Raw genomic sequence first — 12,587 nt, 5'->3', positions numbered from 1 at the left:
TGGCTGCCAGGGGGTCCAGCTAGGAGAGGGAGTGCTGGGGGCTCTGCAGTTTTTGCAGTGGGGCTGTCTCAGGAGTCACAGGTGGCTTTGTTGGGGGGGTGGGGAAGTAGGGACTACAGGATGTGAGGCTGGCTGAAATGAACCTGCACAAAAAACCACCCCCTTTGCTCCAGCTAAGGCCCTACTTTGGCCGCTCCCCTTTCATAAAAATCTCCATATCTGCCCTGGCTCTCAGAAACCCCTTTCTCCCATGGGTATTTTCACAGTTTCTTCCTTTTTTCATGGTCTCGTACAAATATTTTTGCCATGGAAATGATCAAGTACATTTAACATGAGAAAAACAATCAAACAACACATCTGTATCTCCTTCCCCAAGCATGGTGTGTCTCAATTTATCTACTGAAAAGTCTAGGCAGACAGAGTCACCCCTATCTTACTTAGGGGAGGGATAGCTCAGTGGTTTGCTTATTAACTTACTAAATGCAGGGTTGTGAGTTTAATTATTGAGGAGGGCACTTAGGAATCTGGGGCAAAATCAGTCCTCAGTCCTGCTAGTGAAGGCAGGGGGCTGGACTCAATGGTCCCTTCCAGTTAGACCCAGGACTTGCACCCAGCAGTTCTTGGGGCCGTGGGACAGAACTGAGCTCCACTGGCAGCAGTGAGGGAGGACGGTTGGGACTGAGCTGTCTGGGGAATATTTTAATCCTTATCTAATTTTCAGAGGATTAAATCAATGCAGCTTCCACTTCTCCGTCTCTCCCAAGGAAATGATGTTTCTGTGCAAAGTACCCAGACCTTTTAACAATAAGAAGTGAAATGAAATGGCCACATGATGGCAACAGAACCTAAGAAACGTGTTAGTCTCTAAGGTGCCACACGTACTCCTGTTCTTTTTGAGGATACAGAAGAACATGGCTGCTCCTCTGAAACCGAAGAGATGAGAAGCCATGTTCTTGTTCAATATGCATTGAAGCTGGAAAGGGAGATGTTTTCTCTTTGATGTCTAGGCCCCCAACTCTAATCCACTAGACACCCCTTTCCTCCCACAGCCAGGACTAGAACCCCACAGTCATGAGTATTAGCCCCCAACCCTGCTCCCAAAGAGAAGGTCTGCAATCCCTGTGCTGTCCCCTCACCTCCCTGCTTGTGCTGCACTTGAAACTCAGTGAAGTTTCCTTGAGCAGTTTTGACACTCCCAGGAAGGGTATCAGAGGGGTAGCCGTGTTAGTCTGGATCTGTAAAAGCAGCAAAGAATCCTGTGGCACCTTATAGACTAACAAGAGTGGAAATTTCCAGGGGCAGGTATATATAAGCAAACAAGAAGCAAGCTAGAGATAACGAGGTTAGATCAATCAGGGAGGATCAGGCCCTGTTCTAGCAGTTGAGGGGTGCAATTTTAGGAGCAGGTTCCAAATAGTGCGATTAACCAGCCAGAAGGGGCAGCAGATGTCAATGTAGGAGCCATTGAAATAACTCTGCACTTACTTAGATGCAGACATAACAAGCTCTATGGCTGGTAAACTTACAGAGACTCTGCTCCTGCTCATGAACTAGCAGCACATGACCTCTAATCAGCTGCCATTCGAATGCATCTGAAAGTTACAAGGAACAACGATCTGTGTTAAAGGAAGGCTGCCATTTATTAAAGCCCCAGTTGATGCCGTGTGCAGAAACAGAGGATTGAATGTGTAACAGGGAGTTTGTCCACCCCCAGTAGAGTTTTCAGTTCCAATGGCAACTTACTTACCAAATGTAATACAGACTAGTCCATGCCTCCCAAGTGGATGTGGTTCTTGTTCTTCTGCACATTGTAGCCCATGGAGGCCAAGGACCTGCAAATGTGTCTTCATGTGCCTTTGTTTAGTTGATGAAAACAAACCTAGACACTTAGAGGATTGGAACTGATTTCAGCTGGGGGACATGTTTGCTAGGTTTTTATGCATTTGCACAGGAAAACATTGAGTGTGTCCATTCATTTCAGGGATCCCTATTTAGCGGAGCTCCTGAAAATAAAATTACTTTTACTGAAGGACCAAGTTTGTGAGGGGGCACTTGGATTTGAACCAAGAACCACTTAATCTGCAGTCAAACACTCTACCACTGAGCTATACCCCCATGACATTTGCAAAGGCAAGTCAGTGACCTTAAGGATTTTGAAGGACGGGCTCTGCCTCAGAGAGCTCCTTTTCTATTCCCAGGCCTGGTCTACACTACGCGTTTAAACCGGTTTTAGGAGCGTTAAACCGATTTAACACCACACCCGTCCACACTAAGATGCCCTTCATATCGATATAAAGGGCTCTTTAAATCGATTTCTGTACTCCTCCCTAATGATAGGATTAGCGCTAATATCTGGATTAACATATCGGAATATGGTTAGTGTGGCCGCAAATTGACGGTATTGGCCTCCGGGCGGTATCCCACAGTGCACCACTGTGACCACTCTGGACAGCATTCTGAACTCGGATGCGCTGGCCCCGCGAACTTTTGAAATTCATTTCCTGCTTCCCCAGCGTGGAGAGCTCATCAGCACAGGTGACCACGCACAGCTCATCTGCACAGGTAACAATGCAGTCTCCTGAGAATCGAAAAAGAGCTCCAGCATGGACTGCACGGGAGGTACTGGATCTGATCGCTATATGGGGAGAGGATTCAGTGCTAACAGAACTGCGTTCCAAAAGATGAAATGAAAAAGTATTTGAAAGAATTGCAAAGTCTATGCTGGATAAAGGCCACAGCAGGGACTCAGTGCAGTGCAGAGTGAAAGTTAAGGAGCTCAGACAAGCCTACCAGAAAACCAAAGAAGCAAACGGAAAGTCCGTTGCAGGGCCAAAAACATGCTGCTTCTACGCTGAGTTGCATGCAATTTTAGGGGGCTGCGCCACAAGTACCCCACCCCTGTCCTTGGATTCCGACGTGGGGGTTGTAATCGTCATGGCTGAGGATTATGCAGACGGGGAAGAATACGATGAGGAAGCTGACTGAGACGACCTTGCAGAAAGCACACCGCACTCCATTAGCCCCAACAGCCAGGAGCTTTTCCTGACCCAGACAGAATTAGCCTCCCAGCCCTCCCAAGCAACTACAGACAATGAAGCCATGGAAGGGACCTCTGGTGAGTGTACCTTTGCAAATATCAAACATTGTTGTTTAAGCAAGCGTTTTTTAATGATTGATTTGCCCTGAGGACGTGGAATGCATTCACATCCAGTAAAGTTACTTAGAAAAGTTTGTTAACATGTCTGGGGATTGAGTGGAAATCCTCCAGGGACATCTCGATGAAGCGCTCCTGGAGGTACAATATCTTGGTTAAGGATCTGGAGGATTCTGTCTGATTTACCGTCTTCCCAGCTACCCGTCCAAGTTAAAGACCTAGCCCAGTATCCTGTCTGCCGACAGCGGCCAATGCCTGTATAACAACCCTCACCATGTTCCATATCCTCCTCACCCAGATGTGTAAGAACGCGTGGGGGGAGGCTCCTTGCACCCGCCCACTCCACCCCCGTGGACAGCCCAACCAGAAGGCTGTCGTTAATGTGAAATTTTTTTAATGGTCTTCTCCATCCTTCCTATCCTCCTCCCAAACCACACCCTTACTTCTCTCCCTCTTTTTATAATGAATTAATAAAGAATTCATAATTTTTAAATGAGAGTGACTTTATTTGCATAAGTAAGCTGTACTCGAAGGGGGAGGGTGAGTTGCTTACAGGGAATGAGTCAATCAAGGGGGTTGGGTGTTCATCAACAAACACAGCAGTCACACTGTACCCTGGCCATTGATGAAGCTCGTTTTCAAAGCTTCTCTGATGCGCACCGCTTTCTGGTGTGCTCTTCTAATCTCCCTGGTGTCTGGCTGCGCGTAATCAGTGGCCAGGTGATTTGCCTCAGCCTCCCACCCCGCCATAAATGTCTCCCCCTTACTCTCACAGAGATTGTGGAGAATACAGCAAGCAGCAATAACATAGGGGACATTGGTTTGGCTGAGGTCTGAGCGAGTCAGTAATGTGCGCCAGCGTGCCTTTAAACGGCCAAATGCACATTCCACCACCATTCTGCACTTGCTCAGCCTGTAATTGAACAGATCCTGACCACTGTCCAGGCTGCCTGTGTATGGCTTCATGAGCCATGGCATCAAGGGGTAGGCTGGGTCCCCCAGGATAACGACAGGCATTTCAACATCCCCAACTGTTATTTTCTGGTCTGGGAAGTAATTCCCTTGCTGCAGCCGTTTAAACAGAGTAGTGCTTCTGAATACGCGAGTGTCATGAACCCTCCCTGGCCATCCCACGTGGATGTTTGTGAAACGTGCCTTGTGATCCACCAGTGCTTGCAGCACCATTGAAAAGTACCCCTTCCGGTTTACGTACTGGGTGCCCTGGCGCTGCGGTGCCAAGATAGGGATATGGGTTCCATCTATCGCCCCCCCACAGTTAGGGAATCCCAGTGCAGCAAAGCCATCCACTATGGCCTGCTCGTTTCCCAGAGTCACAACCTTTCGTAGCAGCAGCTTAGTGATTGCTTTGGCTACTTGCATCACAGCAGCCCCCACAGTAGATTTTCCAACTCCAAATTGATTCCCAACTGACCGGTAGCTGTCTGGCGCTGCAAGCTTCCACAGGGCTATCGCCACTCAATTCTCCACTGCGAGGGCTGCTCTCATCTTGGTATTATGGCGTTTCAGGGCAGGGGCAAGCAAGTCACAAAGTTCCATGAAAGTGCCCTTACGCATGTGAAAGTTTCGCAGCCACTGGGAATCGTCCCACACCTGCAACACAATGGGGTCCCACCAGTCAGTGCTTGTTTCCCGGGCCCAAAATCGGCGTTCAATGGATAGAATATGCCCCATTACCATCAGGATCTCCAAAGCGCAGGGGCCCGCAGTTTGAGAGAATTCTGTGTCTACGTCCTCATCACTGTCATCGCCGCGCTGCCGTATCCGCCTCCTCCTAGCCTTGGTTTGAAGGTCCTGGTTCAGCATAGACTGCACGAGAGTGCGCGAGGTGTTTAAAACATCCACGATTGCGGTATTGAGCTGAGCAGGGTCCATGCTTGCTGTGCTATGGCGTCTGCACAGTTCACCAAGCAAAAAAGGCGCGAAACGCTTGTCTGCTGCTTTCAGGGAGGGAGGGGTGGGGCTGTACCCAGAACCACCCGCGACAATGATTTTTGCCCCATCAGGCACTGGGATCTCAACCCAGAATTCCAAAGGGTGGGGGAGACTGCAGGAACTGTGGGATAGCTACGGGATGGCTACCCACAGTGCAACGCTCCGGAAATCGACGCTAGCCTTGGAACATGGACGCACACTGCCGAATTAATGTGCGTTGTCTGGCCGCATGCAATCGACTTTATACAATCTGTTTTACAAAACCGGTTTATGTAAATTTGGAATAATCCCGTAGTGTAGACGTACCCAAACATGGCTACCCCTCTGATACTAGTCTCTTTAATCTCTCCTCATATGGGACCCATTCCAAACCCTAATAAGTTTAGTGCTCTTCTCTGAACCTTTTCTAGTGCCAGTATATCTTTTTTGAGATGAGGAGACCACATTTGTATGCAGTATTCAAAAGTGGGTGTACCATGGATATATATAAGGGCAATAAGATATTCTCCATCTTATTCTCTATCCTTTTTTTAATGATTCCTAACATACTGTTTCCTTTTTTAATTACCGCTGCACCCGGTGTGGTTGTCTTCAGAGAGCTATCCATGATGACTCCAAGATCTCCTTCCTGATTAGTTGTAGCTAGCCATTCACAGAATTCCCACTCCATTCATCTGACGAAGTGGGGATTCACCCATGAAAGCTTATGCTCCTATATGTCTGTTAGTCTGTAAGGTGCCACAGGACTCTGTCGCTTTTTACAGATCCAGACTAACACAGCTACCCCTGTGATACTCAAAAAGACAGCGTCCCCTGGTGGGTGTAAATCACTGACCTCTCTCCTCTCTGAGCACTGACTGCCCCTCTGTTTCCTTGCCTCTCAGTCTGAGCAGATGGGACCTTTCCCTCCAGCGCTGGAGGATTCGCCCTTCTCATCTACCCTTGTCCCAAGCAGCACAGCGGGTGGGAATCTTACATGTACCAATGTGACTTTGGAGCAGAACCTCCCCCCCGGACCTTCCATGCAATTGGCACTTGCCCCTCACTGAGCAGGATTGAAACTCCTGCAGGGAGACTGGTGGGTCACATCCCCTCTGGGCATGAGCAAAGCAGCAGGGTGAAAAAATAAACATTGAGAGGCTGGGGATTGAACCCAGGACATAATACATGCAAAGCATGCACTCTATTACTGAGCTACATCCCCAGATGGCCTATATGTCACAGTCAGAGCCTTCCTGTTCCCAGCAAATCCAGTGGCCTAAAAGCTTCATGAGAAGCCCATTCCCCTCTCTGAGGGTCAATCCTGCTCTCCTGGAGCTTACTTGTTCATAGGGGTCACTTTGCAGCAGGGCCAGATTCGATGTGTGGGGCAGAGAGAGTGGGTGTCCTGGACTCAGGGTGCAGAGATATACTCAGCCCTCTCCCCAGCATTGGGTGGGGGGTGCTGCCACCCCATGCTGGAAGGTCATGGTGGGGGGGTGTGTGCTGGGAGTAGCTCAACATCTCACCCTGGTGGCAGAAATGGTGTGCGGGACTCCAGGTATTTCTAGGATCCACTATTTCCACCTGCCTGTGAAGTCCAGCTTTCCCCGGCACATTCACTGCGGTGCAATTGGGTCACTGTTTCCATGGCTGAACAGCAAAGAATAACTCCCAGTTTCCCTTCTATCTGCAGCAGGATTAGCCTGTGTCAGTGGTTAATGAGGTGGATCTAGTTGTAGATTGTTATTCATTCCCCACCTTGACAATTCACACAGTCCCTTTCCCATGCAGATTCCCAGCACCTCAGTGATCCTGGTAGCAGGGGTTGGGGCCTGAGATTTTCAGGGTCCTTTTTCCCCTCCACCTGGAGTGAACTCAGCTTTTCCTCCATCCCAGACAATCCATGAAATAACACCAGGGGCATAAAGAAAGAGGGGAGGGAACATCTCACAGCCAGGGCTGGATGTGCCCAGGGTCCCTGGCTTGACCATTGTTTCCATGGAATTTGGCCCCTGCTTTGCACAAGGGACAGAGAAAGATCTTGCTGTTCCTGTGTCTGTGCAAAGAAATTGTGTTTCCCTAGGAAAGAGAGGCGGGAAATGGCCCCATGATGGGACAATATCCTCAGGATAAAGACCTAAGGACTCAGGCTGAGAACTGATATAATTCCACTCATCTGGGATTTAACAAATTGTCTTCCATGGAGCAGGACCAGTTCCAGCGTTTTTGCCACGCCAAACAGAGACAAAAAAAAACAAAAAAAAAGCTGCAATCGGCCCCAGCTCTACCTCTGCCACTTTTGGTGGCAAGTCCTTTCCTCTGAGAGGGCTGAATTGCTGCTGAAGCCTCCCCTCTCTATTGACTGCCCCAGGGACCTGCTTGTTGCGCTGGTGCCTGGAGCCAGCCATGCCATGGAGACACTGGGAAGATGGGGAATCAAGAAAATAACATGGATTTGTTTACATTGCAAGTGAAGAATAACTGAAGCATTTTTGCTATAAAGTCACTTTTCCCTGACTGGGAATTGAACCCAGGCCTTGGCAGTGAAAGTGCCAAATCCTAACCACTAGACCACCAGGGAAGTGATGATAGGAGCTGTCTCACTTATGCTACACTTTCTTAGGCTACTTTCTATCCAATTTCTGAAGCTGCTCCATTATCCACTCCCTAAGGGGCTAAGAGCAGAGAGTGCAGGAACCCCTGTGCTCAGGGTCACAACCTGAGCTCAACCCAAGCCACTGAAACAAACTCAAATGACGCTTCGTCCAGCAGGATCACAGAGCCACACAAAAAAACCCCATGAGGAACTATCCTCCTCTGCCTTCATTTACCCCATCGCAACCCTCTCAGCAGCTGGCTCTTGCAGGAAGGACTCTGAGCTGATAGGAGCTCTGGCATAGAGACCAAGGGAGGGGAGTTGCTCCCCCTGGGTGTGAGCTGATCACAGTCTGACTCCCTGTAATGGGGCTCTGAGCTTTGCCATCTTGTGAGTTCTGAGTGCTGAGCCCCCCGGACCCTTCTGCTGGGAGCATGGGGATTGCACAACAGCTGCGAGCCCTTTTCCCGTCTCCTTGTCCTCCTCGGCTTCCCCAGACCTTCCCCACAAATGGTTCTATCAGGTGCTGGAGGGATCTAAGGACCTGCAAGTTTCCCTCACCCATCTCCTAAAGCAAACAGTGATTCCCTTCTCTGACACTCCTGGGCCTGAGCTTCTTTTGAGTTTTTCCCCAGGGGACCTGATTCCCTGTGAAAATGTGTGTGTGGGGAACTGGCTTGTCTGCCCCCTCTCTGGGAGCCGAGAAACTTTTTCAGACTCTCCCCCACTAGATGAGTCCAACAGCACCTCCCACTGGTGGGAGAATCCTAAATTCCATCCTCCCACCATGGTTACTCTGACCAGCTGATGGCGACAGCATGCTAAATCAACCCCAGCTCTCTAGGCTAGAGAGCAGCATCTAACCAGCCTTGTGACAGCTCCGGTTTGCTCGCTGGAGACATAACGAACCAGGAAAGAAGGCAAATGTCAGACAGGGAACCTCAGCTCCAGAAATAAATGCCCTCAGGCTCCTTCTACACTGCGACTGGGCAATTGACTGACTTCAAATCTGGCTAACCCAGTTGGTAGAGTGTGAAACTCTTAATCCTGCCATCATGAATTTAGCCCCATATTGGGCAGCAGCAACAGCCCTTAGGTGTTACTCTTCTGCTTATAGTCACAGCCCAGAATGAAAGTGCCGCACCCTGGGATAGGTTTTGCAGCAAGACAAGATAGCACATTAGCCAATGGTTAACAGGTTATATAATGTCTCCGCCCATTGTCTCAAATTAGCAAGTTAACATTTAATGAATACTTTGATAAACTGTTAGTATAAAATATCTATGTTGAATTCTGATCTGGGGTCCATAGGAATGGAGCAACTCCTTTGATTGTCCAACAGGCACATTCCTAGGGGTTAAAGCAAAGACCCAGTGAAAGTATATGGCAATAAAAATTGTTTTCTGTGTGTCTTAAGGCAGGTATTGGTCCCTGGGAAGGGAGGTGGAAGGTTGCCATATCTTATACTGACATGTGCCAACTTCTCATAAACTCAAGGTTGGATCTGTGGGAAGAACGTCTCCCTACAGAGGAGACTAACACAATACGAACAGGGATTCTTTGTTCAATCTGCAACTCTGAATAAGACACAATTATTTAGTTCTTAGCTCCAACACCTATCTTAGCAAGCAAGGCTTTCTGGTTACCCAGCTTTCTCTTAGCTGGTCACGATTTGCTAGGCCTCTGGTCTCTTGACCATACTCTGGACTTAGGGTCTGGAAAAGAGCTGGCACAATCCAAAGACCAGGTTGTTATACAAAATGCACATGGATTTTAACCCTTCACATCCAGTAATGGCAAAGTATAGCTGATGGTCCTTAATTGGGTGATCCACAGGGAGTAGCTCAAACCTCCAAAATGCCTGGCCAGGGGCAGGAAGTTTTTGGTTCAGGCTTGTAGCAGTGATGGAATAAACTGCAGGTTCAAATCAAGTCTCTGGAGTCCATCCATAGCTGGGATGGGTCATTCAGTCCTTTGTACAGAGCTTCAGTTTGTAGCAAAGTCCCTCCAGAGATATGAAGCAGGATTGAAGACAAGATGGAAATGAGGCATCAGCGTTTTATAGTCTCTTGCCATGTGGTCTATGCTTTCTTTGTCCCAAGGACACTCTATCCAGCATGTGGCATAAAAACACCTGAGTTCTGTCCATAGGCAGGTCCCTGCATACCCTGCTGAGTCACAAGGTGTATCTGCCTTCTCTCAATGGGTCAGTTGTATAGCTGATGGTCCTTAATTGGGTGATCCACAGGGAGTAGCTCAAACCTCCAAAGTGCCTGGGCAGGGGCAGGACGTTAGCACAGCAAAGGAGGGGTGTGGCAGTGACATCACAAAGGCCTTTTGCAGGACCTCAGACTATTGGTCAAAGGTGGTGGGGAGGTGGTGACCTCACAGAGAGATGCTGACATCAGCCAGGCAGGACAGGGACGAGGGGCCAGGGAAACCTCAGAGACCCCTGTGGCTTTGCTTCAGCAAGTCTCCTTCTCCAGGTCTCTCTTTGAGGACTGAGAGAGTATTCGGGTTCACGTACGTGAGCGCCAGGAGGAACCTCTTTTGAGTTTTCTCCTTCTCTTTTAGTGATTTTACTAGAAAACAGCCGTCCCTGTTTAGAAGGTAAGAGCCTCCTCGAGGTTTGAAACCTGTTCAGTCTGATCCATCTGGTGACAGTTGAATTCTAGGCATGGAAAACACGAGCTTAAGGAGGCAGAATTTTATTCCGCACCTGGGATTTTGTACCTTAGAATCACTGGGGACATTAGGGTTTGTCCTTTTAGTTTCACCTTTTCCTCCATCCATCCCTTCCTCCAGTGATGAGCTGCCAAATTTTTAACAACGGGTTCCCTCCTCCCTCCAAAATTTTAACAACGGGTTCCCTCCTTCCCCCCCCCTCCGGGGGGGGTGTCGTGCCCCATCCAACCCCTCATGTTCCTTGACACACACACTCCGAGACCCCTGACCCATCCCCCCCTTCCCTGTCCCCTGACTAACCCCTTGCCGCCCCACCCAACCCCTCCTCTCATTCTCAATGACCCCCCAGAACCCCTACCCCATCCAACCACCCCTTCTCTCTGTCCCTGAGTGCCCCCACCACCTCATCCAACCCTGCTCTTTCCTGACTGCTCCCCCGGACCCTTGCCCCCATTCAATCCCCCTGGTCCCTGCCCTCTGACCCCCCCACCCCCAAACTCCCCTACCCTCTCTCCAACACCCCCTCCCTGCCCTCCCTGCCCCCTTACCGCGCTGCCTGGACGTGCCGGGGGGGCGGGTGGCCGGGCAGGGTCGCGGCCGGGAACACGCGGGGGGGGGGGGGACGCGGCCAGGAAGGCCGGTGAGGGTCGGGCGGGGACCCGGGGACGGGGGGGCAGGGCCGCGAACGCGGGGCCGGGAACGCAGGGGGGGACCCGGGGCGGGGGGGGGCCGGGCAGGGTCGCGCCCGGGGACGCGGCCAGGGAGGGTCGGGCGGGGACCCGGGGCCGGGCAGGGTCGCGGCCGGGAATGCGGGGGGGGGGACCCGGGGACGGTAGGTGGGGGCACGGCAGGGACGGGGGGGGGTGCGGCCGGAGCCGGGCGGCCGGGGAGGGGTTTGGGGGGAGTCGGGGACGCGGGCCGGGCAGGGTCGCGGCCGGGGAGGCGGGGACGGGCCGCGGCCAGGGACCGGCCGGGGCACACGCCCCCGTTTCCTACCTTAGGGTCGTCTTCCTGGGCCGGGGAAGCCTGCCTGCTTCTCAGCCCTCCCAGGCTTCCCGCGCGAACAGCTGATTCGCGGGAAGCCGTGGGGGAGGAGAAGCAAGGAGGAGCTTCATGGCAGGAGGTGGAGGCAGAATTTGCAACTGTTCGCGCGAACTGTTTGCTAAAATTAGACGCCGGACAGAGAACTTTAGCAAGCGGTTCGCTGTCCGGCGTCTAATTTTAGCAAACGGTTCGCGCGAACCGTTGCGAACCGTCTGCAGCTCACCCCTGCCTTCCTCCTTTCTCTTTGTCTCTTGCTTCTTTTGTCCTTTCTCCTGTTCCCCTCCCAACACCAGGAGGGGTGTGTGTGTGTGTGTTGCGGGGGAGCAGTGTGGTTTTTCCCCGTGTAGCCAGCACCAGACCTGACACCATCCCCAGCTCTGCCCCCTTCCTGCCACTGCGATCCCATGTCACCTCCTGACCCTGGCTGGGTGCCCCTGGCCCCTCCTAGCAGGGGGCTGTGCAGGGAGATGCAGGGGGGTCTCCTTGCAACCATGAGTGGGTGTCTGGTGGGTGCCGTCACCTCCGACAGAGACCCCCAAGAGACTCACTAGCTTCCTCCTCACTTGCTCCTACTTTCTGACTGGCGGGGGGCGGGGATTCCATGATGTGAGAGCCTGTGGAGGGAGGGGTTTGAATCACGAGTCTGGAGTGGCAGGGCAACCCCCTCCCCCAGTCAGATTCTGCTAGGGGACTGGTCTGGGATCTGTAGGGAGGGAGACACAGGAAAAATCAGCTGCTACTATGGAACCCAGGAGTCCTGGCTCCCGGTCCCCCTGCTCTCACCTCTAGACCCCCCTCTGCTCCCAGAGCCAGGGATAGAACCCAGAGCTCCTGGCACCCAGCCCCCTCCCTGCTCTGACCACTAGACCCCACTCCTCTTTTAGGGTCACTGCCTCTTCTATCCACCCACCCCACCTGTCCATCCCTTTGCTGCAGGTTTTTGGGGTGTCACCCCTGCTCTGCACTCCCCCAGTGCAGCCCAAGGCCTTTCCTCCCCTCAACCACACATCCTCTCCCCCTTGTGCTGGATCATCTGCTTGTCCCCCTGCCCCCTCTCGGGGTGCGCTGTGCGGCCTGGCTGGGGATTGTGCAATGGCCCAGCACCAGGCAACGCAGAACGTAAACCACAAGCCCTGCCCTGCCCCACCGCACTGGAGCTGCCTTCCAGGTGCA

General features: G+C 51.7%; 2 non-coding genes across 2 annotated transcripts; both read right to left on the bottom strand.

Moving 5' to 3' along the window:
* Positions 1-2,043: 2,043 nt before the first annotated feature.
* On the bottom strand, positions 2,044-2,115 carry TRNAC-GCA. Its single transcript has one exon. It is a non-coding gene; the product is annotated as a tRNA-Cys (tRNA).
* Positions 2,116-7,598: 5,483 nt separating this feature from the next.
* On the bottom strand, positions 7,599-7,670 carry TRNAE-UUC. Its single transcript has one exon. It is a non-coding gene; the product is annotated as a tRNA-Glu (tRNA).
* Between the last annotated feature and the right edge of the window lie 4,917 nt (positions 7,671-12,587).

This window comes from Mauremys mutica, unplaced genomic scaffold, assembly GCF_020497125.1.
Source record: "Mauremys mutica isolate MM-2020 ecotype Southern unplaced genomic scaffold, ASM2049712v1 Super-Scaffold_100198, whole genome shotgun sequence".
Taxonomy (NCBI): Eukaryota; Metazoa; Chordata; order Testudines; family Geoemydidae; genus Mauremys; species Mauremys mutica.
The sequence above is the reverse complement of the archived record's forward strand: the minus strand, read 5'-3'. Positions and strand labels throughout refer to the sequence as shown.